Below are 27268 nucleotides of genomic sequence, written 5' to 3' on the forward strand. Positions count from 1 at the left end.
AGACCACTTAGGAACACTGCGTGCCGTTGGCTTTTTCACTTTCTTCCTCTTTTAAATTCCAATAGATATGAAAAAAGCAAACTCATTTTCTTTTTGTTATTGTTTTAAAAAGATGAAGGTTAATTTGTCTCACTTAATTTAAATTCGAATTATTAACTAGCACTCTCGGCAACGGCCATATCACGCTGACAACACCGGTTCTCGTCCGATCACCGAAGTTAAGCAGCGACGAGCGCAGTCAGTACTTGGGAGGGAGACCACTTAGGAACACTGCGTGCCGTTGGTTTTTCACTTTTTTTCCACTTTTAAATTCCAATAGATATGAAAAAAGCAAACTCATTTTCTTTTTGTTATTGTTTTAAAAAGATGAAGGTTAATTTGTCTCACTTAATTTAAATTCGAATTATTAACTAGCACTCTCGGCAACGGCCATATCACGCTGAAAACACCGGTTCTAGTCCTATCACCGAAGTTAAGCACCGTCGAGCGCAGTCAGTACTTGAGAGGCAGAACACTTGGGAACACTGCGTGCCGTTGGCTTTTTCACTTTTTTTCCACTTTTAAATTCCAATAGATATGAAAAAAGCAAAAATATCTTCTTTTTGTTATTGTTTTATAAAGATGAAGGTTAATTAAATTCAAATTATTAAATAGCACTCTGGGAAACGGCCATATCACGCTGAAAACACCGGTTCTCGTCCGATCACCGAAGTAAAGCAGCGACGAGCGCAGTCAGTACTTGGGAGGGAGACCACTTAGGAACACTGCGTGCCGTTGGCTTTTTCACTTTTTTTCCACTTTTAAATTCCAATAGATATGAAAAAAGCAAAAATATTTTCTTTTTGTTATTGTTTTAAAAAGGTGAAGGTTAATTTGTCTCACTTAATTTAAATTCGAATTATTAACTAGCACTCTCGGCAACGGCCATATCACGCTGAAAACACCGGTTCTAGTCCTATCACCGAAGTTAAGCACCGTCGAGCGCAGTCAGTACTTGGGAGGCAGAACACTTGGGAACACTGCGTGCCGTTGGCTTTTTCACTTTTTTTTTCTCTTTTAAATTCCAATAGATATGAAAAAAGCAAAAATATTTTCTTTTTGTTATTGTTTTAAAAAGATGAAGGTTAATTTGTCTCACTTAATTAAAATTCGAATTATTAACTAGCACTCTCGCCAACGGACATATCGCGCTGAAAACACCGGTTCTAGTCCTATCACCGAAGTTAAGCAGCGTCGAGCGCAGTCAGTACTTGGGAGGGAGACCACTTAGGAACACTGCGTGACCGTTGGCTTTTTCCCTTTTTTTCCTCTTTTAAATTCCAATAGATATGAAAAAAGCAAACATATCTTGTTTTTGTTATTGTTTTATAAAGATGAAGGTTAATTAAATTCAAATTATTAAATAGCACTCTGGGAAACGGCCATATCACGCTGAAAACACCGGTTCTCGTTCGATCACCGAAGTTAAGCAGCGACGAGCGCAGTCAGTACTTGGGAGGGAGACCACTTAGGAACACTGCGTGCCGTTGGCTTTTTCACTTTTTTTTCCACTTATATATTCCAATATTTTTAAAAAAGCAAACATATTTTCTTTTTGTTATTGTTTTAAAAAGATGAAGGTTAATTTGTCTCACTTAATTTAAATTCGAATTTATAACTAGCACTCTCAGCAACGGCCATATCACGCTGAAAACACCGGTTCTAGTCCTATCACCGAAGTTAAGCACCGTCGAGCGCAGTCAGTACTTGGGAGGCAGAACACTTGGGAACACTGCGTGCCGTTGGCTTTTTCACTTTTTTTTCCTCTTTTAAATTCCAATAGATATGAAAAAAGCAAACTTCTTTTCTTTTTGTTATTGTTTTAAAAAGATGAAGGTTAATTTGTCTCACTTAATTTAAATTCGAATTATTAACTAGCACTCTCGCCAACGGCCATATCGCGCTGAAAACACCGGTTCTAGTACTATCACCGAAGTTAAGCAGCGTCGATCGCAGTCAGTACTTGGGAGGCAGACCACTTAGGAACACTGCGTGCCGTTGGCTTTTTCACTTTTTTTTCCACTTTTATATTCCAATAAATTTCAAAAAAGCAAACATATTTTCTTTTTGTTATTGTTTTAAAAAGATGAAGGTTAATTTGTCTCACTTAATTTAAATTCGAATTATTAACTAGCACTCTGGGAAACGGCCATATCACGCTGAAAACACCGGTTCTAGTCCTATCACCGAAGTTAAGCACCGTCGAGCGCAGTCAGTACTTGGGAGGGAGACCACTTAGGACACTGCGTGCCGTTGGTTTTTCACTTTTTTTCCTCTTTTAAAGTCCAATAGATATGAAAAAAGCAAAAATATTTTCTTTTTGTTATTGTTTTAAAAAGATGAAGGTTAATTTGTCTCACTTAATTTAAATGCGAATTATTAACTAGCACTCTCGGCAACGGCCATATCACGCTGAAAACACCGGTTCTAGTCCGATCATCGAAGTTAAGCAGCGTCGAGCGCAGTCAGTACTTGGGAGGGAGACCACTTAGGACACTGCGTGCCGTTGGTTTTTCACTTTTTTTCCTCTTTTAAAATCCAATGGATATGAAAAAAGGAAAAATATTATCTTTTTGTTATTGTTTTAAAAAGATGAAGGTTAATTTGTCTCACTTAATTTAAATTCGAATTATTAACTAGCACTCTCGGCAACGGCCATATCACACTGAAAACACCGGTTCTAGTCCTATCACCGAAGTTAAGCACCGTCGAGCGCAGTCAGTACTTGGGAGGCAGAACACTTGGGAACACTGCGTGCCTTTGGCTTTTTCACTTTTTTTTCCTCTTTTAAATTCCAATAGATATGAAAAAAGCAAACTTATTTTCTTTTTGTTATTGTTTTAAAAAGATGAAGGTTAATTTGTCTCACCTAATTAAAATTCGAATTATTAACTAGCACTCTCGCCAACGACCATATCGCGCTGAAAACACCGGTTCTAGTCCTATCACCGAAGTAAAGCAGCGTCGAGCGCAGTCAGTACTTGGGAGGGAGACCACTTAGGAACACTGCGTGACGTTGGCTTTTTCACTTTTATATCCTCTTTTAAGTTCCACCAGATATGAAAAAACCAAACATATCTTCTTTTTAATATTGTTTTATAAAGATGAAAGTTAATTAAATTCAAATTATTAAATAGCACTTTCGGCAACGGCCATATCACGCTGAATACACCGGTTCTAGTCCTATCACCGAAGTTAAGCAGCGTCGAGCGCAGTCAGTACTTGGGAGGGAGACCACTTATAAACACTGCGTGCCGTTGGCTTTTTCACTTTTTTTTCCACTTTTATATTCCAATAAATTTCAAAAAAGCAAACATATTTTCTTTTTGTTATTTTTTTTAAAAAGATGAAGGTTAATTTGTCTCACTTAATTTAAATTCGAATTATTAACTAGCACTCTCGGCAACGGCCATATCACGCTGAAAACACCGGTTCTAGTCCTATCACCGAAGTTAAGCACCGTCGAGCGCAGTCAGTACTTGGGAAGCAGAACACTTGGGAACACTGCGTGCCGTTGGCTTTTTCACTTTTTTTTCCTCTTTTAAATTCCAATAGATATGAAAAAAGCAAACTTATTTTCTTTTTGTTATTGTTTTAAAAAGATGGTTAATTTGTCTCACTTAATTAAAATTCGAATTATTAACTAGCGCTCTCGCCAACGGCCATATCGCGCTGAAAACACCGGTTCTAGTCCTATCACCGAAGTTAAGCAGCGTCGAGCGCAGTCAGTACTTGGGAGGGAGACCACTTAGGAACACTGCGTGACCGTTGGCTTTTTCCCTTTTTTTTCCTCTTTTAAATTCCAATAGATATGAAAAAAGCAAACATATCTTGTTTTTGTTATTGTTTTATAAAGATGAAGGTTAATTAAATTCAAATTATTAAATAGCACTCTGGGAAACGGCCATATCACGCTGAAAACACCGGTTCTCGTTCGATCACTGAAGTTAAGCAGCGACGAGCGCAGTCAGTACTTGGGAGGGAGACCACTTAGGAACACTGCGTGCCGTTGGCTTTTTCACTTTTTTTTCCACTTTTATATTCCAATAAATTTCAAAAAAGCAAACATATTTTCTTTTTGTTATTTTTTAAAAAGATGAAGGTTATTTTGTCTCACTTAATTTAAATTCAAATTATTAACAAGCACTCTCGGCAACGGCCATATCACGCTGAAAACACCGGTTCTAGTCCTATCACCGAAGTTAAGCAGCGTCGATCGCAGTCAGTACTTGGGAGGGAGACCACTTAGGACACTGCGTGCCGTTGGTTTTTCACTTTTTTTCCTCTTTTAAAATCCAATAGATATGAAAAAAGCAAAAATATTTTCTTTTTGTTATTGTTTTAAAAAGATGAAGGTTAATTTGTCTCACTTAATTTAAATTCGAATTATTAACTAGCACTCTCGGCAACGGCCATATCACGCTGAAAACACCGGTTCTAGTCCTATCACCGAAGTTAAGCACCGTCGAGCGCAGTCAGTACTTGGGAGGCAGAACACTTGGGAACACTGCGTGCCGTTGGCTTTTTCACTTTTTTTTCCTCTTTTAAATTCCAATAGATATGAAAAAAGCAAACTTATTTTCTTTTTGTTATTGTTTTAAAAAGATGAAGGTTAATTTGTCTCACTTAATTAAAATTCGAATTATTAACTAGCACTCTCGCCAACGGCCATATCGCGCTGAAAACACCGGTTCTAGTCCTATCACCGAAGTTAAGCAGCGTCGAGCGCAGTCAGTACTTGGGAGGGAGACCACTTAGGAACACTGCGTGACCGTTGGCTTTTTCCCTTTTTTTCCTCTTTTAAATTCCAATAGATATGAAAAAACCAAACATATCTTCTTTTTAATATTGTTTTATAAAGATGAAAGTTAATTAAATTCAAATTATTAAATAGCACTTTCGGCAACGGCCATATCACGCTGAATACACCGGTTCTAGTCCTATCACCGAAGTTAAGTAGCGTCGAGCGCAGTCAGTACTTGGGAGGGAGACCACTTAGGAACACTGCGTGACGTTGGCTTTTCCCCTTTTTTTTCCTCTTTTAAATTCCAATAGATATGAAAAAAGCAAACATATCTTCTTTTTGTTATTGTTTTATAAAGATGAAGGTTAATTAAATTCAAATTATTAAATAGCACTCTGGGAAACGGCCATATCACGCTGAAAACACCGGTTCTCGTTCGATCACCGAAGTTAAGCAGCGTCGAGCGCAGTCAGTACTTGGGAGGGAGACCACTTAGGAACACTGCGTGCCGTTGGCTTTTTCACTTTTTTTTCCACTTTTATATTCCAATAAATTTCAAAAAAGCAAACATATTTTCTTTTTGTTATTTTTTTAAAAAGATGAAGGTTAATTTGTCTCACTTAATTTAAATTCGAATTATTAACTAGCACTCTCGGCAACGGCCATATCACGCTGAAAACACCGGTTCTAGTCCTATCACCGAAGTTAAGCACCGTCGAGCGCAGTCAGTACTTGGGAAGCAGAACACTTGGGAACACTGCGTGCCGTTGGCTTTTTCACTTTTTTTTCCTCTTTTAAATTCCAATAGATATGAAAAAAGCAAACTTATTTTCTTTTTGTTATTGTTTTAAAAAGATGGTTAATTTGTCTCACTTAATTAAAATTCGAATTATTAACTAGCACTCTCGCCAACGGCCATATCGCGCTGAAAACACCGGTTCTTGTCCTATCACCGAAGTTAAGCAGCGTCGAGCGCAGTCAGTACTTGGGAGGGAGACCACTTAGGAACACTGCGCAACCGTTGGCTCTTTCCCTTTTTTTCCTCTTTTAAATTCCAATAGATATGAAAAAAGCAAACATATCTTGTTTTTGTTATTGTTTTATAAAGATGAAGGTTAATTAAATTCAAATTATTAAATAGCACTCTGGGAAACGGCCATATCACGCTGAAAACACCGGTTCTCGTTCGATCACTGAAGTTAAGCAGCGACGAGCGCAGTCAGTACTTGGGAGGGAGACCACTTAGGAACACTGCGTGCCGTTGGCTTTTTCACTTTTTTTTCCACTTTTATATTCCAATAAATTTCAAAAAAGCAAACATATTTTCTTTTTGTTATTGTTTTAAAAAGATGAAGGTTAATTTGTCTCACTTAATTTAAATTCGAATTATTAACTAGCACTCTCGGCAACGGCCATATCACGCTGAAAACACCGGTTCTAGTCCTATCACCGAAGTTAAGCACCGTCGAGCGCAGTCAGTACTTGGGAGGCAGAACACTTGGGAACACTGCGTGCCGTTGGCTTTTTCACTTTTTTTTCCTCTTTTAAATTCCAATAGATATGAAAAAAGCAAACTTATTTTCTTTTTGTTATTGTTTTAAAAAGATGAAGGTTAATTTGTCTCACTTAATTTAAATTCGAATTATTAACTAGCACTCTCGCCAACGGCCATATCGCGCTGAAAACACCGGTTCTAGTCCTATCACCGAAGTTAAGCAGCGTCGATCGCAGTCAGTACTTGGGAGGCAGACCACTTAGGAACACTGCGTGCCGTTGGCTTTTTCACTTTTTTTTCCACTTTTATATTCCAATAAATTTCAAAAAAGCAAACATATTTTCTTTTTGTTATTGTTTTAAAAAGATGAAGATTAATTTGTCTCACTTAATTTAAATTCGAATTATTAACTAGCACTCTCGGCAACGGCCATATCACGCTGAAAACACCGGTTCTAGTCCTATCACCGAAGTTAAGCACCGTCGAGCGCAGTCAGTACTTGGGAGGGAGACAACTTAGGACACTGCGTGCCGTTGGTTTTTCACATTTTTTCCTCTTTTAAAATCCAATAGATATGAAAAAAGCAAAAATATTTTCTTTTTGTTATTGTTTTAAAAAGATGAAGGTTAATTTGTCTCACTTAATTTAAATTCGAATTATTAACTAGCACTCTCGGCAACGGCCATATCACGCTGAAAACACCGGTTCTAGTCCTATCACCGAAGTTAAGCACCGTCGAGCGCAGTCAGTACTTGGGAGGCAGAACACTTGGGAACACTGCGTGCCGTTGGCTTTTTCACTTTTTTTTCCTCTTTTAAATTCCAATAGATATGAAAAAAGCAAACTTATTTTCTTTTTGTTATTGTTTTAAAAAGATGAAGGTTAATTTGTCTCACTTAATTAAAATTTGAATTATTAACTAGCACTCTCGCCAACGGCCATATCGCGCTGAAAACACCGGTTCTAGTCCTATCACCGAAGTTAAGCAGCGTCGAGCGCAGTCAGTACTTGGGAGGGAGACCACTTAGGAACACTGCGTGACCGTTGGCTTTTTCCCTTTTTTTCCTCTTTTAAATTCCAATAGATATGAAAAAACCAAACATATCTTCTTTTTAATATTGTTTTATAAAGATGAAAGTTAATTAAATTCAAATTATTAAATAGCACTTTCGGCAAGGGCCATATCACGCTGAATACACCGGTTCTAGTCCTATCACCGAAGTTAAGTAGCGTCGAGCGCAGTCAGTACTTGGGAGGGAGACCACTTAGGAACACTGCGTGACGTTGGCTTTTCCCCTTTTTTTTCCTCTTTTAAATTCCAATAGATATGAAAAAAGCAAACATATCTTCTTTTTGTTATTGTTTTATAAAGATGAAGGTAAATTAAATTCAAATTATTAAATAGCACTCTGGGAAACGGCCATATCACGCTGAAAACACCGGTTCTCGTTCGATCACTGAAGTTAAGCAGCGACGAGCGCAGTCAGTACTTGGGAGGGAGACCACTTAGGAACACTGCGTGCCGTTGGCTTTTTCACTTTTTTTTCCACTTTTATATTCCAATAAATTTCAAAAAAGCAAACATATTTTCTTTTTGTTATTGTTTTAAAAAGATGAAGGTTAATTTGTCTCACTTAATTTAAATTCGAATTATTAACTAGCACTCTCGGCAACGGCCATATCACGCTGAAAACACCGGTTCTAGTCCTATCACCGAAGTTAAGCACCGTCGAGCGCAGTCAGTACTTGGGAGGCAGAACACTTGGGAACACTGCGTGCCGTTGGCTTTTTCACTTTTTTTTCCTCTTTTAAATTCCAATAGATATGAAAAAAGCAAACTTATTTTCTTTTTGTTATTGTTTTAAAAAGATGAAGGTTAATTTGTCTCACTTAATTTAAATTCGAATTATTAACTAGCACTCTCGCCAACGGCCATATCGCGCTGAAAACACCGGTTCTAGTCCTATCACCGAAGTTAAGCAGCGTCGATCGCAGTCAGTACTTGGGAGGCAGACCACTTAGGAACACTGCGTGCCGTTGGCTTTTTCACTTTTTTTTCCACTTTTATATTCCAATAAATTTCAAAAAAGCAAACATATTTTCTTTTTGTTATTGTTTTAAAAAGATGAAGATTAATTTGTCTCACTTAATTTAAATTCGAATTATTAACTAGCACTCTCGGCAACGGCCATATCACGCTGAAAACACCGGTTCTAGTCCTATCACCGAAGTTAAGCACCGTCGAGCGCAGTCAGTACTTGGGAGGGAGACAACTTAGGACACTGCGTGCCGTTGGTTTTTCACATTTTTTCCTCTTTTAAAATCCAATAGATATGAAAAAAGCAAAAATATTTTCTTTTTGTTATTGTTTTATAAAGATGAAGGTAAATTAAATTCAAATTATTAAATAGCACTCTGGGAAACGGCCATATCACGCTGAAAACACCGGTTCTCGTTCGATCACTGAAGTTAAGCAGCGACGAGCGCAGTCAGTACTTGGGAGGGAGACCACTTAGGAACACTGCGTGCCGTTGGCTTTTTCACTTTTTTTTCCACTTTTATATTCCAATAAATTTCAAAAAAGCAAACATATTTTCTTTTTGTTATTGTTTTAAAAAGATGAAGGTTAATTTGTCTCACTTAATTTAAATTCGAATTATTAACTAGCACTCTCGGCAACGGCCATATCACGCTGAAAACACCGGTTCTAGTCCTATCACCGAAGTTAAGCACCGTCGAGCGCAGTCAGTACTTGGGAGGCAGAACACTTGGGAACACTGCGTGCCGTTGGCTTTTTCACTTTTTTTTCCTCTTTTAAATTCCAATAGATATGAAAAAAGCAAACTTATTTTCTTTTTGTTATTGTTTTAAAAAGATGAAGGTTAATTTGTCTCACTTAATTTAAATTCGAATTATTAACTAGCACTCTCGCCAACGGCCATATCGCGCTGAAAACACCGGTTCTAGTCCTATCACCGAAGTTAAGCAGCGTCGATCGCAGTCAGTACTTGGGAGGCAGACCACTTAGGAACACTGCGTGCCGTTGGCTTTTTCACTTTTTTTTCCACTTTTATATTCCAATAAATTTCAAAAAAGCAAACATATTTTCTTTTTGTTATTGTTTTAAAAAGATGAAGATTAATTTGTCTCACTTAATTTAAATTCGAATTATTAACTAGCACTCTCGGCAACGGCCATATCACGCTGAAAACACCGGTTCTAGTCCTATCACCGAAGTTAAGCACCGTCGAGCGCAGTCAGTACTTGGGAGGGAGACAACTTAGGACACTGCGTGCCGTTGGTTTTTCACATTTTTTCCTCTTTTAAAATCCAATAGATATGAAAAAAGCAAAAATATTTTCTTTTTGTTATTGTTTTAAAAAGATGAAGGTTAATTTGTCTCACTTAATTTAAATTCGAATTATTAACTAGCACTCTCGGCAACGGCCATATCACGCTGAAAACACCGGTTCTAGTCCTATCACCGAAGTTAAGCACCGTCGAGCGCAGTCAGTACTTGGGAGGCAGAACACTTGGGAACACTGCGTGCCGTTGGCTTTTTCACTTTTTTTTCCTCTTTTAAATTCCAATAGATATGAAAAAAGCAAACTTATTTTCTTTTTGTTATTGTTTTAAAAAGATGAAGGTTAATTTGTCTCACTTAATTAAAATTTGAATTATTAACTAGCACTCTCGCCAACGGCCATATCGCGCTGAAAACACCGGTTCTAGTCCTATCACCGAAGTTAAGCAGCGTCGAGCGCAGTCAGTACTTGGGAGGGAGACCACTTAGGAACACTGCGTGACCGTTGGCTTTTTCCCTTTTTTTCCTCTTTTAAATTCCAATAGATATGAAAAAACCAAACATATCTTCTTTTTAATATTGTTTTATAAAGATGAAAGTTAATTAAATTCAAATTATTAAATAGCACTTTCGGCAAGGGCCATATCACGCTGAATACACCGGTTCTAGTCCTATCACCGAAGTTAAGTAGCGTCGAGCGCAGTCAGTACTTGGGAGGGAGACCACTTAGGAACACTGCGTGACGTTGGCTTTTCCCCTTTTTTTCCTCTTTTAAATTCCAATAGATATGAAAAAAGCGAACATATCTTCTTTTTGTTATTGTTTTATAAAGATGAAGGTAAATTAAATTCAAATTATTAAATAGCACTCTGGGAAACGGCCATATCACGCTGAAAACACCGGTTCTCGTTCGATCACCGAAGTTAAGCAGCGTCGAGCGCAGTCAGTACTTGGGAGGGAGACCACTTAGGAACACTGCGTGCCGTTGGCTTTTTCACTTTTTTTTCCACTTTTATATTCCAATAAATTTCAAAAAAGCAAACATATTTTCTTTTTGTTATTTTTTTAAAAAGATGAAGGTTAATTTGTCTCACTTAATTTAAATTCGAATTATTAACTAGCACTCTCGGCAACGGCCATATCACGCTGAAAACACCGGTTCTAGTCCTATCACCGAAGTTAAGCACCGTCGAGCGCAGTCAGTACTTGGGAAGCAGAACACTTGGGAACACTGCGTGCCGTTGGCTTTTTCACTTTTTTTTCCTCTTTTAAATTCCAATAGATATGAAAAAAGCAAACTTATTTTCTTTTTGTTATTGTTTTAAAAAGATGGTTAATTTGTCTCACTTAATTAAAATTCGAATTATTAACTAGCACTCTCGCCAACGGCCATATCGCGCTGAAAACACCGGTTCTTGTCCTATCACCGAAGTTAAGCAGCGTCGAGCGCAGTCAGTACTTGGGAGGGAGACCACTTAGGAACACTGCGCAACCGTTGGCTCTTTCCCTTTTTTTCCTCTTTTAAATTCCAATAGATATGAAAAAAGCAAACATATCTTGTTTTTGTTATTGTTTTATAAAGATGAAGGTTAATTAAATTCAAATTATTAAATAGCACTCTGGGAAACGGCCATATCACGCTGAAAACACCGGTTCTCGTTCGATCACTGAAGTTAAGCAGCGACGAGTGCAGTCAGTACTTGGGAGGGAGACCACTTAGGAACACTGCGTGCCGATGGCTTTTTCACTTTTTTTTCCACTTTTATATTCCAATAAATTTCAAAAAAGCAAACATATTTTCTTTTTGTTATTGTTTTAAAAAGATGAAGGTTAATTTGTCTCACTTAATTTAAATTCGAATTATTAACTAGCACTCTCGGCAACGGCCATATCACGCTGAAAACACCGGTTCTAGTCCTATCACCGAAGTTAAGCACCGTCGAGCGCAGTCAGTACTTGGGAGGCAGAACACTTGGGAACACTGCGTGCCGTTGGCTTTTTCACTTTTTTTTCCTCTTTTAAATTCCAATAGATATGAAAAAAGCAAACTTATTTTCTTTTTGTTATTGTTTTAAAAAGATGAAGGTTAATTTGTCTCACTTAATTTAAATTCGAATTATTAACTAGCACTCTCGCCAACGGCCATATCGCGCTGAAAACACCGGTTCTAGTCCTATCACCGAAGTTAAGCAGCGTCGATCGCAGTCAGTACTTGGGAGGCAGACCACTTAGGAACACTGCGTGCCGTTGGCTTTTTCACTTTTTTTTCCACTTTTATATTCCAATAAATTTCAAAAAAGCAAACATATTTTCTTTTTGTTATTGTTTTAAAAAGATGAAGATTAATTTGTCTCACTTAATTTAAATTCGAATTATTAACTAGCACTCTCGGCAACGGCCATATCACGCTGAAAACACCGGTTCTAGTCCTATCACCGAAGTTAAGCACCGTCGAGCGCAGTCAGTACTTGGGAGGGAGACAACTTAGGACACTGCGTGCCGTTGGTTTTTCACATTTTTTCCTCTTTTAAAATCCAATAGATATGAAAAAAGCAAAAATATTTTCTTTTTGTTATTGTTTTAAAAAGATGAAGGTTAATTTGTCTCACTTAATTTAAATTCGAATTATTAACTAGCACTCTCGGCAACGGCCATATCACGCTGAAAACACCGGTTCTAGTCCTATCACCGAAGTTAAGCACCGTCGAGCGCAGTCAGTACTTGGGAGGCAGAACACTTGGGAACACTGCGTGACCGTTGGCTTTTTCCCTTTTTTTTCCTCTTTTAAATTCCAATAGATATGAAAAAAGCAAACATATCTTGTTTTTGTTATTGTTTTATAAAGATGAAGGTTAATTAAATTCAAATTATTAAATAGCACTCTGGGAAACGGCCATATCACGCTGAAAACACCGGTTCTCGTTCGATCACTGAAGTTAAGCAGCGACGAGCGCAGTCAGTACTTGGGAGGGAGACCACTTAGGAACACTGCGTGCCGTTGGCTTTTTCACTTTTTTTTCCACTTTTATATTCCAATAAATTTTAAAAAAGCAAACATATTTTCTTTTTGTTATTGTTTTAAAAATATGAAGGTTAATTTGTCTCACTTAATTTAAATTCGAATTATTAACTAGCACTCTCGGCAACGGCCATATCACGCTGAAAACACCGGTTCTAGTCCTATCACCGAAGTTAAGCACCGTCGAGCGCAGTCAGTACTTGGGAGGCAGAACACTTGGGAACACTGCGTGCCGTTGGCTTTTTCACTTTTTTTTCCTCTTTTAAATTCCAATAGATATGAAAAAAGCAAACTTATTTTCTTTTTGTTATTGTTTTAAAAAGATGAAGGTTAATTTGTCTCACTTAATTTAAATTCGAATTATTAACTAGCACTCTCGCCAACGGCCATATCGCGCTGAAAACACCGGTTCTAGTCCTATCACCGAAGTTAAGCAGCGTCGATCGCAGTCAGTACTTGGGAGGCAGACCACTTAGGAACACTGCGTGCCGTTGGCTTTTTCACTTTTTTTTCCACTTTTATATTCCAATAAATTTCAAAAAAGCAAACATATTTTCTTTTTGTTATTGTTTTAAAAAGATGAAGGTTAATTTGTCTCACTTAATTTAAATTCGAATTATTAACTAGCACTCTCGGCAACGGCCATATCACGCTGAAAACACCGGTTCTAGTCCTATCACCGAAGTTAAGCACCGTCGAGCGCAGTCAGTACTTGGGAGATAGACAACTTAGGACACTGCGTGCCGTTGGTTTTTCACATTTTTTCCTCTTTTAAAATCCAATAGATATGAAAAAAGCAAAAATATTTTCTTTTTGTTATTGTTTTAAAAAGATGAAGGTTAATTTGTCTCACTTAATTTAAATTCGAATTATTAACTAGCACTCTCGGCAACGGCCATATCACGCTGAAAACACCGGTTCTAGTCCTATCACCGAAGTTAAGCACCGTCGAGCGCAGTCAGTACTTGGGAGGCAGAACACTTGGGAACACTGCGTGCCGTTGGCTTTTTCACTTTTTTTTCCTCTTTTAAATTCCAATAGATATGAAAAAAGCAAACTTATTTTCTTTTTGTTATTGTTTTAAAAAGATGAAGGTTAATTTGTCTCACTTAATTAAAATTCGAATTATTAACTAGCATTCTCGCCAACGGCCATATCGCGCTGAAAACACCGGTTCTATTCCTATCACCGAAGTTAAGCAGCGTCGAGCGCAGTCAGTACTTGGGAGGGAGACCACTTAGGAACACTGCGTGACCGTTGGCTTTTTCCCTTTTTTTTCCTCTTTTAAATTCCAATAGATATGAAAAAAGCAAACATATCTTGTTTTTGTTATTGTTTTATAAAGATGAAGGTTAATTAAATTCAAATTATTAAATAGCACTCTGGGAAACGGCCATATCACGCTGCATACACCGGTTCTCGTCCGATCACCGAAGTTAAGCAGCGTCGAGCGCAGTCAGTACTTGGGAGGGAGACCACTTAGGAACACTGCGTGCCGTTGGCTTTTTCACTTTTTTTTCCACTTTTATATTCCAATAAATTTCAAAAAAGCAAACATATTTTCTTTTTGTTATTTTTTTAAAAAGATGAAGGTTAATTTGTCTCACTTAATTTAAATTCGAATTATTAACTAGCACTCTCGGCAACGGCCATATCACGCTGAAAACACCGGTTCTAGTCCTATCACCGAAGTTAAGCACCGTCGAGCGCAGTCAGTACTTGGGAAGCAGAACACTTGGGAACACTGCGTGCCGTTGGCTTTTTCACTTTTTTTTCCTCTTTTAAATTCCAATAGATATGAAAAAAGCAAACTTATTTTCTTTTTGTTATTGTTTTAAAAAGATGGTTAATTTGTCTCACTTAATTAAAATTCGAATTATTAACTAGCACTCTCGCCAACGGCCATATCGCGCTGAAAACACCGGTTCTTGTCCTATCACCGAAGTTAAGCAGCGTCGAGCGCAGACAGTACTTGGGAGGGAGACCACTTAGGAACACTGCGCAACCGTTGGCTCTTTCCCTTTTTTTCCTCTTTTAAATTCCAATAGATATGAAAAAAGCAAACATATCTTGTTTTTGTTATTGTTTTATAAAGATGAAGGTTAATTAAATTCAAATTATTAAATAGCACTCTGGGAAACGGCCATATCACGCTGAAAACACCGGTTCTCGTTCGATCACTGAAGTTAAGCAGCGACGAGCGCAGTCAGTACTTGGGAGGGAGACCACTTAGGAACACTGCGTGCCGATGGCTTTTTCACTTTTTTTTCCACTTTTATATTCCAATAAATTTCAAAAAAGCAAACATATTTTCTTTTTGTTATTGTTTTAAAAAGATGAAGGTTAATTTGTCTCACTTAATTTAAATTCGAATTATTAACTAGCACTCTCGGCAACGGCCATATCACGCTGAAAACACCGGTTCTAGTCCTATCACCGAAGTTAAGCACCGTCGAGCGCAGTCAGTACTTGGGAGGCAGAACACTTGGGAACACTGCGTGCCGTTGGCTTTTTCACTTTTTTTTCCTCTTTTAAATTCCAATAGATATGAAAAAAGCAAACTTATTTTCTTTTTGTTATTGTTTTAAAAAGATGAAGGTTAATTTGTCTCACTTAATTTAAATTCGAATTATTAACTAGCACTCTCGCCAACGGCCATATCGCGCTGAAAACACCGGTTCTAGTCCTATCACCGAAGTTAAGCAGCGTCGATCGCAGTCAGTACTTGGGAGGCAGACCACTTAGGAACACTGCGTGCCGTTGGCTTTTTCACTTTTTTTTCCACTTTTATATTCCAATAAATTTCAAAAAAGCAAACATATTTTCTTTTTGTTATTGTTTTAAAAAGATGAAGATTAATTTGTCTCACTTAATTTAAATTCGAATTATTAACTAGCACTCTCGGCAACGGCCATATCACGCTGAAAACACCGGTTCTAGTCCTATCACCGAAGTTAAGCACCGTCGAGCGCAGTCAGTACTTGGGAGGGAGACAACTTAGGACACTGCGTGCCGTTGGTTTTTCACATTTTTTCCTCTTTTAAAATCCAATAGATATGAAAAAAGCAAAAATATTTTCTTTTTGTTATTGTTTTAAAAAGATGAAGGTTAATTTGTCTCACTTAATTTAAATTCGAATTATTAACTAGCACTCTCGGCAACGGCCATATCACGCTGAAAACACCGGTTCTAGTCCTATCACCGAAGTTAAGCACCGTCGAGCGCAGTCAGTACTTGGGAGGCAGAACACTTGGGAACACTGCGTGCCGTTGGCTTTTTCACTTTTTTTTCCTCTTTTAAATTCCAATAGATATGAAAAAAGCAAACTTATTTTCTTTTTGTTATTGTTTTAAAAAGATGAAGGTTAATTTGTCTCACTTAATTAAAATTTGAATTATTAACTAGCACTCTCGCCAACGGCCATATCGCGCTGAAAACATCGGTTCTAGTCCTATCACCGAAGTTAAGCAGCGTCGAGCGCAGTCAGTACTTGGGAGGGAGACCACTTAGGAACACTGCGTGACCGTTGGCTTTTTCCCTTTTTTTTCCTCTTTTAAATTCCAATAGATATGAAAAAAGCAAACATATCTTGTTTTTGTTATTGTTTTATAAAGATGAAGGTTAATTAAATTCAAATTATTAAATAGCACTCTGGGAAACGGCCATATCACGCTGAAAACACCGGTTCTCGTTCGATCACTGAAGTTAAGCAGCGACGAGCGCAGTCAGTACTTGGGAGGGAGACCACTTAGGAACACTGCGTGCCGTTGGCTTTTTCACTTTTTTTTCCACTTTTATATTCCAATAAATTTTAAAAAAGCAAACATATTTTCTTTTTGTTATTGTTTTAAAAATATGAAGGTTAATTTGTCTCACTTAATTTAAATTCGAATTATTAACTAGCACTCTCGGCAACGGCCATATCACGCTGAAAACACCGGTTCTAGTCCTATCACCGAAGTTAAGCACCGTCGAGCGCAGTCAGTACTTGGGAGGCAGAACACTTGGGAACACTGCGTGCCGTTGGCTTTTTCACTTTTTTTTCCTCTTTTAAATTCCAATAGATATGAAAAAAGCAAACTTATTTTCTTTTTGTTATTGTTTTAAAAAGATGAAGGTTAATTTGTCTCACTTAATTTAAATTCGAATTATTAACTAGCACTCTCGCCAACGGCCATATCGCGCTGAAAACACCGGTTCTAGTCCTATCACCGAAGTTAAGCAGCGTCGATCGCAGTCAGTACTTGGGAGGCAGACCACTTAGGAACACTGCGTGCCGTTGGCTTTTTCACTTTTTTTTCCACTTTTATATTCCAATAAATTTCAAAAAAGCAAACATATTTTCTTTTTGTTATTGTTTTAAAAAGATGAAGATTAATTTGTCTCACTTAATTTAAATTCGAATTATTAACTAGCACTCTCGGCAACGGCCATATCACGCTGAAAACACCGGTTCTAGTCCTATCACCGAAGTTAAGCACCGTCGAGCGCAGTCAGTACTTGGGAGGGAGACAACTTAGGACACTGCGTGCCGTTGGTTTTTCACATTTTTTCCTCTTTTAAAATCCAATAGATATGAAAAAAGCAAAAATATTTTCTTTTTGTTATTGTTTTAAAAAGATGAAGGTTAATTTGTCTCACTTAATTTAAATTCGAATTATTAACTAGCACTCTCGGCAACGGCCATATCACGCTGAAAACACCGGTTCTAGTCCTATCACCGAAGTTAAGCACCGTCGAGCGCAGTCAGTACTTGGGAGGCAGAACACTTGGGAACACTGCGTGCCGTTGGCTTTTTCACTTTTTTTTCCTCTTTTAAATTCCAATAGATATGAAAAAAGCAAACTTATTTTCTTTTTGTTATTGTTTTAAAAAGATGAAGGTTAATTTGTCTCACTTAATTAAAATTTGAATTATTAACTAGCACTCTCGCCAACGGCCATATCGCGCTGAAAACACCGGTTCTAGTCCTATCACCGAAGTTAAGCAGCGTCGAGCGCAGTCAGTACTTGGGAGGGAGACCACTTAGGAACACTGCGTGACCGTTGGCTTTTTCCCTTTTTTTTCCTCTTTTAAATTCCAATAGATATGAAAAAAGCAAACATATCTTGTTTTTGTTATTGTTTTATAAAGATGAAGGTTAATTAAATTCAAATTATTAAATAGCACTCTGGGAAACGGCCATATCACGCTGAAAACACCGGTTCTCGTTCGATCACTGAAGTTAAGCAGCGACGAGCGCAGTCAGTACTTGGGAGGGAGACCACTTAGGAACACTGCGTGCCGTTGGCTTTTTCACTTTTTTTTCCACTTTTATATTCCAATAAATTTTAAAAAAGCAAACATATTTTCTTTTTGTTATTGTTTTAAAAATATGAAGGTTAATTTGTCTCACTTAATTTAAATTCGAATTATTAACTAGCACTCTCGGCAACGGCCATATCACGCTGAAAACACCGGTTCTAGTCCTATCACCGAAGTTAAGCACCGTCGAGCGCAGTCAGTACTTGGGAGGCAGAACACTTGGGAACACTGCGTGCCGTTGGCTTTTTCACTTTTTTTTCCTCTTTTAAATTCCAATAGATATGAAAAAAGCAAACTTATTTTCTTTTTGTTATTGTTTTAAAAAGATGAAGGTTAATTTGTCTCACTTAATTTAAATTCGAATTATTAACTAGCACTCTCGCCAACGGCCATATCGCGCTGAAAACACCGGTTCTAGTCCTATCACCGAAGTTAAGCAGCGTCGATCGCAGTCAGTAATTGGGAGGCAGACCACTTAGGAACACTGCGTGCCGTTGGCTTTTTCACTTTTTTTTCCACTTTTATATTCCAATAAATTTCAAAAAAGCAAACATATTTTCTTTTTGTTATTGTTTTAAAAAGATGAAGGTTAATTTGTCTCACTTAATTTAGATTCGAATTATTAACTAGCACTCTCGGCAACGGCCATATCACGCTGAAAACACCGGTTCTAGTCCTATCACCGAAGTTAAGCACCGTCGAGCGCAGTCAGTACTTGGGAGGGAGACAACTTAGGACACTGCGTGCCGTTGGTTTTTCACTTTTTTTCCTCTTTTAAAATCCAATAGATATGAAAAAAGCAAAAATATTTTCTTTTTGTTATTGTTTTAAAAAGATGAAGGTTAATTTGTCTCACTTAATTTAAATTCGAATTATTAACTAGCACTCTCGGCAACGGCCATATCACGCTGAAAACACCGGTTCTAGTCCTATCACCGAAGTTAAGCACCGTCGAGCGCAGTCAGTACTTGGGAGGCAGAACACTTGGGAACACTGCGTGCCGTTGGCTTTTTCACTTTTTTTTCCTCTTTTAAATTCCAATAGATATGAAAAAAGCAAACTTATTTTCTTTTTGTTATTGTTTTAAAAAGATGAAGGTTAATTTGTCTCACTTAATTTAAATTCGAATTATTAACTAGCACTCTCGCCAACGGCCATATCGCGCTGAAAACACCGGTTCTAGTCCTATCACCGAAGTTAAGCAGCGTCGAGCGCAGTCAGTACTTGGGAGGGAGACCACTTAGGACACTGCGTGCCGTTGGTTTTTCACTTTTTTTCCTCTTTTAAAATCCAATAGATATGAAAAAAGCAAAAATATTTTCTTTTTGTTATTGTTTTAAAAAGATGAACGTTAATTAAATTCAAATTATTAACTAGCACTCTCGGCAACGGCCATATCACGCTGAATATATCGGTTTTCGTCCGATCACCGAAGTTAAGCAGCGTCGAGCGCAGTCAGTACTTGGGAGGGAGACCACTTAGGAACACTGCGTGACCGTTGGCTTTTTCCCTTTTTTTTCCTCTTTTAAATTCCAATAGATATGAAAAAAGCAAACATATCTTGTTTTTGTTATTGTTTTATAAAGATGAAGGTTAATTAAATTCAAATTATTAAATAGCACTCTGGGAAACGGCCATATCACGCTGAAAACACCGGTTCTCGTTCGATCACTGAAGTTAAGCAGCGACGAGCGCAGTCAGTACTTGGGAGGGAGACCACTTAGGAACACTGCGTGCCGTTGGCTTTTTCACTTTTTTTTCCACTTTTATATTCCAATAAATTTTAAAAAAGCAAACATATTTTCTTTTTGTTATTGTTTTAAAAATATGAAGGTTAATTTGTCTCACTTAATTTAAATTCGAATTATTAACTAGCACTCTCGGCAACGGCCATATCACGCTGAAAACACCGGTTCTAGTCCTATCACCGAAGTTAAGCACCGTCGAGCGCAGTCAGTACTTGGGAGGCAGAACACTTGGGAACACTGCGTGCCGTTGGCTTTTTCACTTTTTTTTCCTCTTTTAAATTCCAATAGATATGAAAAAAGCAAACTTATTTTCTTTTTGTTATTGTTTTAAAAAGATGAAGGTTAATTTGTCTCACTTAATTTAAATTCGAATTATTAACTAGCACTCTCGCCAACGGCCATATCGCGCTGAAAACACCGGTTCTAGTCCTATCACCGAAGTTAAGCAGCGTCGATCGCAGTCAGTAATTGGGAGGCAGACCACTTAGGAACACTGCGTGCCGTTGGCTTTTTCACTTTTTTTCCACTTTTATATTCCAATAAATTTCAAAAAAGCAAACATATTTTCTTTTTGTTATTGTTTTAAAAAGATGAAGGTTAATTTGTCTCACTTAATTTAGATTCGAATTATTAACTAGCACTCTCGGCAACGGCCATATCACGCTGAAAACACCGGTTCTAGTCCTATCACCGAAGTTAAGCACCGTCGAGCGCAGTCAGTACTTGGGAGGGAGACAACTTAGGACACTGCGTGCCGTTGGTTTTTCACTTTTTTTCCTCTTTTAAAATCCAATAGATATGAAAAAAGCAAAAATATTTTCTTTTTGTTATTGTTTTAAAAAGATGAAGGTTAATTTGTCTCACTTAATTTAAATTCGAATTATTAACTAGCACTCTCGGCAACGGCCATATCACGCTGAAAACACCGGTTCTAGTCCTATCACCGAAGTTAAGCACCGTCGAGCGCAGTCAGTACTTGGGAGGCAGAACACTTGGGAACACTGCGTGCCGTTGGCTTTTTCACTTTTTTTTCCTCTTTTAAATTCCAATAGATATGAAAAAAGCAAACTTATTTTCTTTTTGTTATTGTTTTAAAAAGATGAAGGTTAATTTGTCTCACTTAATTTAAATTCGAATTATTAACTAGCACTCTCGCCAACGGCCATATCGCGCTGAAAACACCGGTTCTAGTCCTATCACCGAAGTTAAGCAGCGTCGAGCGCAGTCAGTACTTGGGAGGGAGACCACTTAGGACACTGCGTGCCGTTGGTTTTTCACTTTTTTTCCTCTTTTAAAATCCAATAGATATGAAAAAAGCAAAAATATTTTCTTTTTGTTATTGTTTTAAAAAGATGAAGGTTAATTAAATTCAAATTATTAAATAGCACTCTGGGAAACGGCCATATCACGCTGAAAACACCGGTTCTCGTTCGATCACCGTAGTTAAGCAGCGACGAGCGCAGTCAGTACTTGGGAGGGAGACCACTTAGGAACACTGCGTGCCGTTGGCGTTTTCACTTTTTTTCCACTTTTATATTCCAATAAATTTCAAAAAAGCAAACATATTTTCTTTTTGTTATTGTTTTAAAAGATGAAGGTTAATTTGTCACACTTAATTTAAATTCGAATTATTAACTAGCACTCTCGGCAACGGCCATATCACGCTGAAAACACCGGTTCTAGTCCTATCACCGAAGTTAAGCACCGTCGAGCGCAGTCAGTCCTTGGGAGGCAGAACACTTGGGAACACTGCGTGCCGTTGGCTTTTTCACTTTTTTTTCCTCTTTTAAATTCCAATAGATATGAAAAAAGCAAACTTATTTTCTTTTTGTTATTGTTTTAAAAAGATGAAGGTTAATTTGTCTCACTTAATTAAAATTCGAATTATTAACTAGCACTCTCGCCAACGGCCATATCGCGCTGAAAACACCGGTTCTAGTCCTATCACCGAAGTTAAGCAGCGTCGAGCGCAGTCAGTACTTGGGAGGGAGACCACTTAGGAACACTGCGTGACGTTGGCTTTTTCCCTTTTTTTCCTCTTTTAAATTCCAATAGATATGAAAAAAGCAAACATATCTTCTTTTTGTTATTGTTTTATAAAGATGAAGGTTAATTAAATTCAAATTATTAAATAGCACTCTGGGAAACGGCCATATCACGCTGAAAACACCGGTTCTCGTTCGATCACCGAAGTTAAGCAGCGACGAGCGCAGTCAGTACTTGGGAGGGAGACCACTTAGGAACACTGCGTGCCGTTGGCGTTTTCACTTTTTTTCCACTTTTATATTCCAATAAATTTCAAAAAAGCAAACATATTTTCAATTTGTTATTGTTTTAAAAAGATGAAGGTTAATTTGTCTCACTTAATTAAAATTCGAATTATTAACTAGCACTCTCGCCAACGGCCATATCGCGCTGAAAACACCGGTTCTAGTCCTATCACCGAAGTTAAGCAGCGTCGAGCGCAGTCAGTACTTGGGAGGGAGACCACTTAGGAACACTGCGTGACGTTGGCTTTTTCCCTTTTTTTTTCCTCTTTTAAATTCCAATAGATATGAAAAAAGCAAACATATCTTGTTTTTGTTATTGTTTTATAAAGATGAAGGTTAATTAAATTCAAATTATTAAATAGCACTCTGGGAAACGGCCATATCACGCTGAAAACACCGGTTCTAGTCCTATCACCGAAGTTAAGCAGCGTCGAGCGCAGTCAGTACTTGGGAGGCAGACCACTTAGGAACACTGCGTGCCGTTGGCTTTTTCACTTTTTTTTCCACTTTTATATTTCAATAAATTTCAAAAAAGCAAACATATTTTCTTTTTGTTATTGTTTTAAAAAGATGAAGGTTAATTTGTCTCACTTAATTTAAATTCGAATTATTAACTAGCACTCTCGGCAACGGCCATATCACGCTGAAAACACCGGTTCTAGTCCTATCACCGAAGTTAAGCACCGTCGAGCGCAGTCAGTCCTTGGGAGGCAGAACACTTGGGAACACTGCGTGCCGTTGGCTTTTTCACTTTTTTTTCCTCTTTTAAATTCCAATAGATATGAAAAAAGCAAACTTATTTTCTTTTTGTTATTGTTTTAAAAAGATGAAGGTTAATTTGTCTCACTTAATTAAAATTCGAATTATTAACTAGCACTCTCGCCAACGGCCATATCGCGCTGAAAACACCGGTTCTAGTCCTATCACCGAAGTTAAGCAGCGTCGAGCGCAGTCAGTACTTGGGAGGGAGACCACTTAGGAACACTGCGTGACGTTGGCTTTTTCCCTTTTTTTCCTCTTTTAAATTCCAATAGATATGAAAAAAGCAAACATATCTTCTTTTTGTTATTGTTTTATAAAGATGAAGGTAAATTAAATTCAAATTATTAAATAGCACTCTGGGAAACGGCCATATCACGCTGAAAACACCGGTTCTCGTTCGATCACCGAAGTTAAGCAGCGACGAGCGCAGTCAGTACTTGGGAGGGAGACCACTTAGGAACACTGCGTGCCGTTGGCGTTTTCACTTTTTTTCCACTTTTATATTCCAATAAATTTCAAAAAAGCAAACATATTTTCAATTTGTTATTGTTTTAAAAAGATGAAGGTTAATTTGTCTCACTTAATTAAAATTCGAATTATTAACTAGCACTCTCGCCAACGGCCATATCGCGCTGAAAACACCGGTTCTAGTCCTATCACCGAAGTTAAGCAGCGTCGAGCGCAGTCAGTACTTGGGAGGGAGACCACTTAGGAACACTGCGTGACGTTGGCTTTTTCCCTTTTTTTTTCCTCTTTTAAATTCCAATAGATATGAAAAAAGCAAACATATCTTGTTTTTGTTATTGTTTTATAAAGATGAAGGTTAATTAAATTCAAATTATTAAATAGCACTCTGGGAAACGGCCATATCACGCTGAAAACACCGGTTCTAGTCCTATCACCGAAGTTAAGCAGCGTCGAGCGCAGTCAGTACTTGGGAGGCAGACCACTTAGGAACACTGCGTGCCGTTGGCTTTTTCACTTTTTTTCCACTTTTATATTTCAATAAATTTCAAAAAAGCAAACATATTTTCTTTTTGTTATTGTTTTAAAAAGATGAAGGTTAATTTGTCTCACTTAATTTAAATTCGAATTATTAACTAGCACTCTCGGCAACGGCCATATCACGCTGAAAACACCGGTTCTAGTCCTATCACCGAAGTTAAGCACCGTCGAGCGCAGTCAGTACTTGGGAGGAAGAACACTTAGGACACTGCGTGCCGATGGTTTTTCACTTTTTTTCCTCTTTTAAAGTCCAATAGATATGAAAAAAGCAAAAATATTTTCTTTTTGTTATTGTTTTAAAAAGATGAAGGTTAATTTGTCTCACTTAATTTAAATTCGAATTATTAACTAGCACTCTCGGCAACGGCCATATCACGCTGAAAACACCGGTTCTAGTCCTATCACCGAAGTTAAGCACCGTCGAGCGCAGTCAGTACTTGGGAGGCAGAACACTTGGGAACACTGCGTGCCGTTGGCTTTTTCACTTTTTTTTCCTCTTTTAAATTCCAATAGATATGAAAAAAGCAAACTTATTTTCTTTTTGTTATTGTTTTAAAAAGATGAAGGTTAATTTGTCTCACTTAATTTAAATTCGAATTATTAACTAGCACTCTCGCCAACGGCCATATCGCGCTGAAAACACCGGTTCTAGTCCTATCACCGAAGTTAAGCAGCGTCGATCGCAGTCAGTACTTGGGAGGCAGACCACTTAGGAACACTGCGTGCCGTTGGCTTTTTCACTTTTTTTTCCACTTTTATATTCCAATAAATTTCAAAAAAGCAAACATATTTTCTTTTTGTTATTGTTTTAAAAAGATGAAGATTAATTTGTCTCACTTAATTTAAATTCGAATTATTAACTAGCACTCTAGGCAACGGCCATATCACGCTGAAAACACCGGTTCTAGTCCTATCACCGAAGTTAAGCACCGTCGAGCGCAGTCAGTACTTGGGAGGGAGACAACTTAGGACACTGCGTGCCGTTGGTTTTTCACATTTTTTCCTCTTTTAAAATCCAATAGATATGAAAAAAGCAAAAATATTTTCTTTTTGTTATTGTTTTAAAAAGATGAAGGTTAATTTGTCTCACTTAATTTAAATTCGAATTATTAACTAGCACTCTCGGCAACGGCCATATCACGCTGAAAACACCGGTTCTAGTCCTATCACCGAAGTTAAGCACCGTCGAGCGCAGTCAGTACTTGGGAGGCAGAACACTTGGGAACACTGCGTGCCGTTGGCTTTTTCACTTTTTTTTCCTCTTTTAAATTCCAATAGATATGAAAAAAGCAAACTTATTTTCTTTTTGTTATTGTTTTAAAAAGATGAAGGTTAATTTGTCTCACTTAATTAAAATTTGAATTATTAACTAGCACTCTCGCCAACGGCCATATCGCGCTGAAAACACCGGTTCTAGTCCTATCACCGAAGTTAAGCAGCGTCGAGCGCAGTCAGTACTTGGGAGGGAGACCACTTAGGAACACTGCGTGACCGTTGGCTTTTTCCCTTTTTTTTCCTCTTTTAAATTCCAATAGATATGAAAAAAGCAAACATATCTTGTTTTTGTTATTGTTTTATAAAGATGAAGGTTAATTAAATTCAAATTATTAAATAGCACTCTGGGAAACGGCCATATCACGCTGAAAACACCGGTTCTCGTTCGATCACTGAAGTTAAGCAGCGACGAGCGCAGTCAGTACTTGGGAGGGAGACCACTTAGGAACACTGCGTGCCGTTGGCTTTTTCACTTTTTTTTCCACTTTTATATTCCAATAAATTTTAAAAAAGCAAACATATTTTCTTTTTGTTATTGTTTTAAAAATATGAAGGTTAATTTGTCTCACTTAATTTAAATTCGAATTATTAACTAGCACTCTCGGCAACGGCCATATCACGCTGAAAACACCGGTTCTAGTCCTATCACCGAAGTTAAGCACCGTCGAGCGCAGTCAGTACTTGGGAGGCAGAACACTTGGGAACACTGCGTGCCGTTGGCTTTTTCACTTTTTTTTCCTCTTTTAAATTCCAATAGATATGAAAAAAGCAAACTTATTTTCTTTTTGTTATTGTTTTAAAAAGATGAATGTTAATTTGTCTCACTTAATTTAAATTCGAATTATTAACTAGCACTCTCGCCAACGGCCATATCGCGCTGAAAACACCGGTTCTAGTCCTATCACCGAAGTTAAGCAGCGTCGATCGCAGTCAGTACTTGGGAGGCAGACCACTTAGGAACACTGCGTGCCGTTGGCTTTTTCACTTTTTTTTCCACTTTTATATTCCAATAAATTTCAAAAAAGCAAACATATTTTCTTTTTGTTATTGTTTTTAAAAGATGAAGGTTAATTTGTCTCACTTAATTTAGATTCGAATTATTAACTAGCACTCTCGGCAACGGCCATATCACGCTGAAAACACCGGTTCTAGTCCTATCACCGAAGTTAAGCACCGTCGAGCGCAGTCAGTACTTGGGAGGGAGACAACTTAGGACACTGCGTGCCGTTGGTTTTTCACTTTTTTTCCTCTTTTAAAATCCAATAGATATGAAAAAAGCAAAAATATTTTCTTTTTGTTATTGTTTTAAAAAGATGAAGGTTAATTTGTCTCACTTAATTTAAATTCGAATTATTAACTAGCACTCTCGGCAACGGCCATATCACGCTGAAAACACCGGTTCTAGTCCTATCACCGAAGTTAAGCACCGTCGAGCGCAGTCAGTACTTGGGAGGCAGAACACTTGGGAACACTGCGTGCCGTTGGCTTTTTCACTTTTTTTTCCTCTTTTAAATTCCAATAGATATGAAAAAAGCAAACTTATTTTCTTTTTGTTATTGTTTTAAAAAGATGAAGGTTAATTTGTCTCACTTAATTTAAATTCGAATTATTAACTAGCACTCTCGCCAACGGCCATATCGCGCTGAAAACACCGGTTCTAGTCCTATCACCGAAGTTAAGCAGCGTCGAGCGCAGTCAGTACTTGGGAGGGAGACCACTTAGGACACTGCGTGCCGTTGGTTTTTCACTTTTTTTCCTCTTTTAAAATCCAATAGATATGAAAAAAGCAAAAATATTTTCTTTTTGTTATTGTTTTAAAAAGATGAAGGTTAATTAAATTCAAATTATTAAATAGCACTCTGGGAAACGGCCATATCACGCTGAAAACACCGGTTCTCGTTCGATCACCGTAGTTAAGCAGCGACGAGCGCAGTCAGTACTTGGGAGGGAGACCACTTAGGAACACTGCGTGCCGTTGGCGTTTTCACTTTTTTTCCACTTTTATATTCCAATAAATTTCAAAAAAGCAAACATATTTTCTTTTTGTTATTGTTTTAAAAGATGAAGGTTAATTTGTCACACTTAATTTAAATTCGAATTATTAACTAGCACTCTCGGCAACGGCCATATCACGCTGAAAACACCGGTTCTAGTCCTATCACCGAAGTTAAGCACCGTCGAGCGCAGTCAGTCCTTGGGAGGCAGAACACTTGGGAACACTGCGTGCCGTTGGCTTTTTCACTTTTTTTTCCTCTTTTAAATTCCAATAGATATGAAAAAAGCAAACTTATTTTCTTTTTGTT

General features: G+C 37.6%; 3 non-coding genes and 92 pseudogenes across 3 annotated transcripts; all 95 read left to right on the forward strand.

The window, feature by feature from the left end:
* Nucleotides 1–167: 167 nt before the first annotated feature.
* Nucleotides 168–286, forward strand: LOC149692991 (5S ribosomal RNA). Its single transcript, XR_016383350.1, has one exon. It is a non-coding gene; the product is annotated as a 5S ribosomal RNA (ribosomal RNA).
* A 135-nt stretch (nt 287–421) lies between these two features.
* Nucleotides 422–540, forward strand: LOC149692992 (5S ribosomal RNA; annotated as a pseudogene).
* A 121-nt stretch (nt 541–661) lies between these two features.
* LOC149692993 (5S ribosomal RNA) lies at nt 662–780 on the forward strand (annotated as a pseudogene).
* Nucleotides 781–916: 136 nt separating this feature from the next.
* Nucleotides 917–1035, forward strand: LOC149692994 (5S ribosomal RNA; annotated as a pseudogene).
* A 137-nt stretch (nt 1036–1172) lies between these two features.
* On the forward strand, nt 1173–1292 carry LOC149692995 (5S ribosomal RNA; annotated as a pseudogene).
* Nucleotides 1293–1413: 121 nt separating this feature from the next.
* LOC149692996 (5S ribosomal RNA) lies at nt 1414–1532 on the forward strand (annotated as a pseudogene).
* Nucleotides 1533–1668: 136 nt separating this feature from the next.
* On the forward strand, nt 1669–1787 carry LOC149692997 (5S ribosomal RNA; annotated as a pseudogene).
* A 137-nt stretch (nt 1788–1924) lies between these two features.
* Nucleotides 1925–2043, forward strand: LOC149692998 (5S ribosomal RNA; annotated as a pseudogene).
* A 137-nt stretch (nt 2044–2180) lies between these two features.
* On the forward strand, nt 2181–2298 carry LOC149692999 (5S ribosomal RNA; annotated as a pseudogene).
* A 135-nt stretch (nt 2299–2433) lies between these two features.
* LOC149693000 (5S ribosomal RNA) lies at nt 2434–2551 on the forward strand (annotated as a pseudogene).
* A 391-nt stretch (nt 2552–2942) lies between these two features.
* Nucleotides 2943–3061, forward strand: LOC149693001 (5S ribosomal RNA; annotated as a pseudogene).
* Nucleotides 3062–3183: 122 nt separating this feature from the next.
* LOC149693002 (5S ribosomal RNA) lies at nt 3184–3302 on the forward strand (annotated as a pseudogene).
* Nucleotides 3303–3440: 138 nt separating this feature from the next.
* Nucleotides 3441–3559, forward strand: LOC149693003 (5S ribosomal RNA; annotated as a pseudogene).
* A 134-nt stretch (nt 3560–3693) lies between these two features.
* On the forward strand, nt 3694–3813 carry LOC149693004 (5S ribosomal RNA; annotated as a pseudogene).
* Nucleotides 3814–3935: 122 nt separating this feature from the next.
* Nucleotides 3936–4054, forward strand: LOC149693005 (5S ribosomal RNA; annotated as a pseudogene).
* A 136-nt stretch (nt 4055–4190) lies between these two features.
* On the forward strand, nt 4191–4308 carry LOC149693006 (5S ribosomal RNA; annotated as a pseudogene).
* A 135-nt stretch (nt 4309–4443) lies between these two features.
* Nucleotides 4444–4562, forward strand: LOC149693007 (5S ribosomal RNA; annotated as a pseudogene).
* A 137-nt stretch (nt 4563–4699) lies between these two features.
* On the forward strand, nt 4700–4819 carry LOC149693008 (5S ribosomal RNA; annotated as a pseudogene).
* Nucleotides 4820–4940: 121 nt separating this feature from the next.
* On the forward strand, nt 4941–5059 carry LOC149693009 (5S ribosomal RNA; annotated as a pseudogene).
* Nucleotides 5060–5181: 122 nt separating this feature from the next.
* On the forward strand, nt 5182–5300 carry LOC149693010 (5S ribosomal RNA). Its single transcript, XR_016383316.1, has one exon. It is a non-coding gene; the product is annotated as a 5S ribosomal RNA (ribosomal RNA).
* A 137-nt stretch (nt 5301–5437) lies between these two features.
* LOC149693011 (5S ribosomal RNA) lies at nt 5438–5556 on the forward strand (annotated as a pseudogene).
* Nucleotides 5557–5690: 134 nt separating this feature from the next.
* On the forward strand, nt 5691–5810 carry LOC149693012 (5S ribosomal RNA; annotated as a pseudogene).
* A 121-nt stretch (nt 5811–5931) lies between these two features.
* LOC149693013 (5S ribosomal RNA) lies at nt 5932–6050 on the forward strand (annotated as a pseudogene).
* Nucleotides 6051–6187: 137 nt separating this feature from the next.
* Nucleotides 6188–6306, forward strand: LOC149693014 (5S ribosomal RNA; annotated as a pseudogene).
* A 137-nt stretch (nt 6307–6443) lies between these two features.
* LOC149693015 (5S ribosomal RNA) lies at nt 6444–6562 on the forward strand (annotated as a pseudogene).
* Nucleotides 6563–6952: 390 nt separating this feature from the next.
* On the forward strand, nt 6953–7071 carry LOC149693016 (5S ribosomal RNA; annotated as a pseudogene).
* A 137-nt stretch (nt 7072–7208) lies between these two features.
* LOC149693017 (5S ribosomal RNA) lies at nt 7209–7328 on the forward strand (annotated as a pseudogene).
* Nucleotides 7329–7449: 121 nt separating this feature from the next.
* LOC149693018 (5S ribosomal RNA) lies at nt 7450–7568 on the forward strand (annotated as a pseudogene).
* Nucleotides 7569–7690: 122 nt separating this feature from the next.
* On the forward strand, nt 7691–7809 carry LOC149693019 (5S ribosomal RNA; annotated as a pseudogene).
* Nucleotides 7810–7946: 137 nt separating this feature from the next.
* LOC149693020 (5S ribosomal RNA) lies at nt 7947–8065 on the forward strand (annotated as a pseudogene).
* Nucleotides 8066–8202: 137 nt separating this feature from the next.
* Nucleotides 8203–8321, forward strand: LOC149693021 (5S ribosomal RNA; annotated as a pseudogene).
* A 375-nt stretch (nt 8322–8696) lies between these two features.
* LOC149693022 (5S ribosomal RNA) lies at nt 8697–8815 on the forward strand (annotated as a pseudogene).
* Nucleotides 8816–8952: 137 nt separating this feature from the next.
* LOC149693023 (5S ribosomal RNA) lies at nt 8953–9071 on the forward strand (annotated as a pseudogene).
* A 137-nt stretch (nt 9072–9208) lies between these two features.
* Nucleotides 9209–9327, forward strand: LOC149693024 (5S ribosomal RNA; annotated as a pseudogene).
* A 390-nt stretch (nt 9328–9717) lies between these two features.
* On the forward strand, nt 9718–9836 carry LOC149693025 (5S ribosomal RNA; annotated as a pseudogene).
* Nucleotides 9837–9973: 137 nt separating this feature from the next.
* Nucleotides 9974–10093, forward strand: LOC149693026 (5S ribosomal RNA; annotated as a pseudogene).
* Nucleotides 10094–10214: 121 nt separating this feature from the next.
* On the forward strand, nt 10215–10333 carry LOC149693027 (5S ribosomal RNA; annotated as a pseudogene).
* Nucleotides 10334–10454: 121 nt separating this feature from the next.
* Nucleotides 10455–10573, forward strand: LOC149693028 (5S ribosomal RNA). Its single transcript, XR_016383317.1, has one exon. It is a non-coding gene; the product is annotated as a 5S ribosomal RNA (ribosomal RNA).
* Nucleotides 10574–10710: 137 nt separating this feature from the next.
* Nucleotides 10711–10829, forward strand: LOC149693029 (5S ribosomal RNA; annotated as a pseudogene).
* A 134-nt stretch (nt 10830–10963) lies between these two features.
* LOC149693030 (5S ribosomal RNA) lies at nt 10964–11083 on the forward strand (annotated as a pseudogene).
* Nucleotides 11084–11204: 121 nt separating this feature from the next.
* On the forward strand, nt 11205–11323 carry LOC149693031 (5S ribosomal RNA; annotated as a pseudogene).
* A 137-nt stretch (nt 11324–11460) lies between these two features.
* LOC149693032 (5S ribosomal RNA) lies at nt 11461–11579 on the forward strand (annotated as a pseudogene).
* Nucleotides 11580–11716: 137 nt separating this feature from the next.
* On the forward strand, nt 11717–11835 carry LOC149693033 (5S ribosomal RNA; annotated as a pseudogene).
* Nucleotides 11836–12225: 390 nt separating this feature from the next.
* LOC149693034 (5S ribosomal RNA) lies at nt 12226–12345 on the forward strand (annotated as a pseudogene).
* A 122-nt stretch (nt 12346–12467) lies between these two features.
* On the forward strand, nt 12468–12586 carry LOC149693035 (5S ribosomal RNA; annotated as a pseudogene).
* Nucleotides 12587–12723: 137 nt separating this feature from the next.
* Nucleotides 12724–12842, forward strand: LOC149693036 (5S ribosomal RNA; annotated as a pseudogene).
* A 137-nt stretch (nt 12843–12979) lies between these two features.
* LOC149693037 (5S ribosomal RNA) lies at nt 12980–13098 on the forward strand (annotated as a pseudogene).
* A 390-nt stretch (nt 13099–13488) lies between these two features.
* LOC149693038 (5S ribosomal RNA) lies at nt 13489–13607 on the forward strand (annotated as a pseudogene).
* A 137-nt stretch (nt 13608–13744) lies between these two features.
* On the forward strand, nt 13745–13864 carry LOC149693039 (5S ribosomal RNA; annotated as a pseudogene).
* A 122-nt stretch (nt 13865–13986) lies between these two features.
* LOC149693040 (5S ribosomal RNA) lies at nt 13987–14105 on the forward strand (annotated as a pseudogene).
* Nucleotides 14106–14242: 137 nt separating this feature from the next.
* Nucleotides 14243–14361, forward strand: LOC149693041 (5S ribosomal RNA; annotated as a pseudogene).
* A 134-nt stretch (nt 14362–14495) lies between these two features.
* On the forward strand, nt 14496–14615 carry LOC149693042 (5S ribosomal RNA; annotated as a pseudogene).
* A 121-nt stretch (nt 14616–14736) lies between these two features.
* LOC149693043 (5S ribosomal RNA) lies at nt 14737–14855 on the forward strand (annotated as a pseudogene).
* Nucleotides 14856–14992: 137 nt separating this feature from the next.
* LOC149693044 (5S ribosomal RNA) lies at nt 14993–15111 on the forward strand (annotated as a pseudogene).
* Nucleotides 15112–15248: 137 nt separating this feature from the next.
* Nucleotides 15249–15367, forward strand: LOC149693045 (5S ribosomal RNA; annotated as a pseudogene).
* A 390-nt stretch (nt 15368–15757) lies between these two features.
* LOC149693046 (5S ribosomal RNA) lies at nt 15758–15876 on the forward strand (annotated as a pseudogene).
* Nucleotides 15877–16013: 137 nt separating this feature from the next.
* On the forward strand, nt 16014–16133 carry LOC149693047 (5S ribosomal RNA; annotated as a pseudogene).
* A 122-nt stretch (nt 16134–16255) lies between these two features.
* Nucleotides 16256–16374, forward strand: LOC149693048 (5S ribosomal RNA; annotated as a pseudogene).
* Nucleotides 16375–16511: 137 nt separating this feature from the next.
* On the forward strand, nt 16512–16630 carry LOC149693049 (5S ribosomal RNA; annotated as a pseudogene).
* Nucleotides 16631–16767: 137 nt separating this feature from the next.
* On the forward strand, nt 16768–16886 carry LOC149693050 (5S ribosomal RNA; annotated as a pseudogene).
* Nucleotides 16887–17276: 390 nt separating this feature from the next.
* LOC149693051 (5S ribosomal RNA) lies at nt 17277–17395 on the forward strand (annotated as a pseudogene).
* Nucleotides 17396–17532: 137 nt separating this feature from the next.
* Nucleotides 17533–17652, forward strand: LOC149693052 (5S ribosomal RNA; annotated as a pseudogene).
* A 122-nt stretch (nt 17653–17774) lies between these two features.
* Nucleotides 17775–17893, forward strand: LOC149693053 (5S ribosomal RNA; annotated as a pseudogene).
* A 137-nt stretch (nt 17894–18030) lies between these two features.
* On the forward strand, nt 18031–18149 carry LOC149693054 (5S ribosomal RNA; annotated as a pseudogene).
* Nucleotides 18150–18286: 137 nt separating this feature from the next.
* On the forward strand, nt 18287–18405 carry LOC149693055 (5S ribosomal RNA; annotated as a pseudogene).
* A 390-nt stretch (nt 18406–18795) lies between these two features.
* Nucleotides 18796–18914, forward strand: LOC149693056 (5S ribosomal RNA; annotated as a pseudogene).
* A 137-nt stretch (nt 18915–19051) lies between these two features.
* LOC149693057 (5S ribosomal RNA) lies at nt 19052–19169 on the forward strand (annotated as a pseudogene).
* Nucleotides 19170–19289: 120 nt separating this feature from the next.
* LOC149693058 (5S ribosomal RNA) lies at nt 19290–19409 on the forward strand (annotated as a pseudogene).
* Nucleotides 19410–19531: 122 nt separating this feature from the next.
* On the forward strand, nt 19532–19650 carry LOC149693059 (5S ribosomal RNA; annotated as a pseudogene).
* A 137-nt stretch (nt 19651–19787) lies between these two features.
* LOC149693060 (5S ribosomal RNA) lies at nt 19788–19906 on the forward strand (annotated as a pseudogene).
* Nucleotides 19907–20043: 137 nt separating this feature from the next.
* Nucleotides 20044–20162, forward strand: LOC149693061 (5S ribosomal RNA; annotated as a pseudogene).
* Nucleotides 20163–20551: 389 nt separating this feature from the next.
* LOC149693062 (5S ribosomal RNA) lies at nt 20552–20670 on the forward strand (annotated as a pseudogene).
* A 137-nt stretch (nt 20671–20807) lies between these two features.
* Nucleotides 20808–20925, forward strand: LOC149693063 (5S ribosomal RNA; annotated as a pseudogene).
* Nucleotides 20926–21045: 120 nt separating this feature from the next.
* Nucleotides 21046–21164, forward strand: LOC149693064 (5S ribosomal RNA; annotated as a pseudogene).
* Nucleotides 21165–21299: 135 nt separating this feature from the next.
* Nucleotides 21300–21418, forward strand: LOC149693065 (5S ribosomal RNA; annotated as a pseudogene).
* A 137-nt stretch (nt 21419–21555) lies between these two features.
* Nucleotides 21556–21674, forward strand: LOC149693066 (5S ribosomal RNA; annotated as a pseudogene).
* Nucleotides 21675–21795: 121 nt separating this feature from the next.
* Nucleotides 21796–21914, forward strand: LOC149693067 (5S ribosomal RNA; annotated as a pseudogene).
* Nucleotides 21915–22050: 136 nt separating this feature from the next.
* On the forward strand, nt 22051–22169 carry LOC149693068 (5S ribosomal RNA; annotated as a pseudogene).
* A 123-nt stretch (nt 22170–22292) lies between these two features.
* LOC149693069 (5S ribosomal RNA) lies at nt 22293–22411 on the forward strand (annotated as a pseudogene).
* A 137-nt stretch (nt 22412–22548) lies between these two features.
* LOC149693070 (5S ribosomal RNA) lies at nt 22549–22667 on the forward strand (annotated as a pseudogene).
* Nucleotides 22668–22804: 137 nt separating this feature from the next.
* LOC149693071 (5S ribosomal RNA) lies at nt 22805–22923 on the forward strand (annotated as a pseudogene).
* A 121-nt stretch (nt 22924–23044) lies between these two features.
* LOC149693072 (5S ribosomal RNA) lies at nt 23045–23163 on the forward strand (annotated as a pseudogene).
* A 136-nt stretch (nt 23164–23299) lies between these two features.
* Nucleotides 23300–23418, forward strand: LOC149693073 (5S ribosomal RNA; annotated as a pseudogene).
* A 123-nt stretch (nt 23419–23541) lies between these two features.
* On the forward strand, nt 23542–23660 carry LOC149693074 (5S ribosomal RNA; annotated as a pseudogene).
* Nucleotides 23661–24049: 389 nt separating this feature from the next.
* On the forward strand, nt 24050–24168 carry LOC149693075 (5S ribosomal RNA; annotated as a pseudogene).
* Nucleotides 24169–24305: 137 nt separating this feature from the next.
* On the forward strand, nt 24306–24424 carry LOC149693076 (5S ribosomal RNA; annotated as a pseudogene).
* Nucleotides 24425–24814: 390 nt separating this feature from the next.
* On the forward strand, nt 24815–24933 carry LOC149693077 (5S ribosomal RNA; annotated as a pseudogene).
* A 137-nt stretch (nt 24934–25070) lies between these two features.
* Nucleotides 25071–25190, forward strand: LOC149693078 (5S ribosomal RNA; annotated as a pseudogene).
* Nucleotides 25191–25312: 122 nt separating this feature from the next.
* On the forward strand, nt 25313–25431 carry LOC149693079 (5S ribosomal RNA; annotated as a pseudogene).
* Nucleotides 25432–25568: 137 nt separating this feature from the next.
* Nucleotides 25569–25687, forward strand: LOC149693080 (5S ribosomal RNA; annotated as a pseudogene).
* A 137-nt stretch (nt 25688–25824) lies between these two features.
* On the forward strand, nt 25825–25943 carry LOC149693081 (5S ribosomal RNA; annotated as a pseudogene).
* A 390-nt stretch (nt 25944–26333) lies between these two features.
* On the forward strand, nt 26334–26452 carry LOC149693082 (5S ribosomal RNA; annotated as a pseudogene).
* Nucleotides 26453–26589: 137 nt separating this feature from the next.
* LOC149693083 (5S ribosomal RNA) lies at nt 26590–26707 on the forward strand (annotated as a pseudogene).
* A 120-nt stretch (nt 26708–26827) lies between these two features.
* Nucleotides 26828–26946, forward strand: LOC149693084 (5S ribosomal RNA; annotated as a pseudogene).
* A 135-nt stretch (nt 26947–27081) lies between these two features.
* On the forward strand, nt 27082–27200 carry LOC149693085 (5S ribosomal RNA; annotated as a pseudogene).
* The last annotated feature ends 68 nt before the right edge of the window (nt 27201–27268 follow it).

Source organism: Phalangium opilio, unplaced genomic scaffold, assembly GCF_054372755.1.
Source record: "Phalangium opilio isolate 3A_F unplaced genomic scaffold, DU_Popi_V2 ptg000024l_1, whole genome shotgun sequence".
Taxonomy (NCBI): domain Eukaryota; kingdom Metazoa; phylum Arthropoda; class Arachnida; order Opiliones; family Phalangiidae; genus Phalangium; species Phalangium opilio.